Source organism: Octopus bimaculoides, chromosome 14, assembly GCF_046866305.1.
Source record: "Octopus bimaculoides isolate indiv1 chromosome 14, ASM4686630v1, whole genome shotgun sequence".
Lineage (NCBI taxonomy): Eukaryota > Metazoa > Mollusca > Cephalopoda > Octopoda > Octopodidae > Octopus > Octopus bimaculoides.
Window position 1 is genome coordinate 53,904,058 of NC_142941.1, and position 1,553 is coordinate 53,905,610.

Below are 1,553 nucleotides of genomic sequence, written 5' to 3' on the forward strand. Positions count from 1 at the left end.
AAAATCCTGCTGAGGTCAACATTGCCTTTCATCCATTCAGGATTAATGAATAAAGCAATGTCAATATTAAGGTCTATATTATCCTCTTTTCCTTTCAGAATTACATGTATTTTGTAATTCAAAAATGAAACTCTGTCATTGAATCATGTTGATTTGGCTGGAGATTTACGTTGAGTGTACATGTCTAATACTTAGCTAACACGTAAATTTCATGAGTGAATGCTCACCGTTGAGACTGATGGGGAATCCCCTATATGTTATGTATGTGCATCAATGATGAGCATTCAGTTGTGAAATTAATAGCACTTAGCAATTATTCCATGTGTGTGTGTGTGTGCATATATATGTGTGTATATAAATATATCCACACACACACAAATATACAAATATATATACTTATGTATATGTGTATTTACATATATATATAAAATAGAATAGCTATATATATATATATATATATATATATATATATATATACAGACACATATATGTATGAGGTCTGATCCAAAAGTATTGGGACAGGTGCTATGGTAACGGAGCTAAAGAATGCAGACTGAAGCTGTTTGGCACAGATTGACCTTGAACTCTGATGCACGTGCACACTATGTTGTAATGTTTTGCTCACTTCTGTAGTTTATAGCAGTGCTTGGAAGTAAAGTGTGCTGAGTGTGGTCATCTCGAAAAGGAAATTGGATTTCGGAGATGATGAAAACTTTTGAAAGTGGTCATAACAGGTGATGAATCTTGGTCTGTGGCTATGACTCTGAAGCCAAGGCTCAGTCTTCACAGTGGAAAACCCCAACAAGCTTTCAAGGTGTCAAGGAAACCCAAGAGAATGCCACAAAGCAGTTGCTTATTAGCCAAAAAATGGAGTTCCAGGTATGCTTCCATCAATGGAAATGATACTGGATAAAGTGTGTAGCTTGAAAAGGGGACAACTTCAAAGGAGATTAAATGGTGAATTGATAAATGTTGTAGTTTTCTTTTTATAACATCAGTCCCGATAGTTTATAATCAAACCTTGAGTATAAATAAACACACATACACGCATACACACACACACGCACACCTTTTTTAATTTCTTATTGTCACATAATAAGAACTTGCATAACACACACACGCTCACACCATTTTTACTTCCCTAAGACATTTTTGTATCATCAGTGAGCTCTTTTTATGCCTCCTGTGTAGAAATGTTTCCCTCCTGCAAAGAATAGACGCAATCACATTCTCTCTCTCTCTCTCTCTCTCTCTCTCTCTCTCTCTCTCTCTCTCTCTCTCTCTCTCTCACATGCACATTTATTAAGAAATGAAAAGTTTTATTTTTTTGCATTTTATTTTTTTACTTCCAAACTTCCATGGTAATGATATTGTTTAGCCTTAGGCAAGCTCTGATAAAGCAGATCTAAGGTCAAAGGACTGTAGCCATGACCATCCTGTCTTACCTGATTTACAGAGTATGTAGAAAATGAAAAACCGTTCACTTCTTTGTTTCCAGGGCACAAAAAAAGTGAATGCATACTAACCTACTTGCATACCTAAATGTGTACATA

The 1,553-nt window shown here is 35.4% G+C and overlaps 1 protein-coding gene across 1 annotated transcript in view; it reads right to left on the reverse strand.

Moving 5' to 3' along the window:
* LOC106868557 (fibronectin type 3 and ankyrin repeat domains protein 1) overlaps positions 1-154 on the reverse strand; it is a 25,814-nt gene extending 25,660 nt beyond the window's left edge. Inside the window, exon 1 of the mRNA XM_014913875.3 lies at positions 1-154. This exon is cut by the window's left edge and continues 891 nt beyond it. The gene's annotated coding sequence lies outside the window, so the exon portion shown is untranslated.
* Between the last annotated feature and the right edge of the window lie 1,399 nt (positions 155-1,553).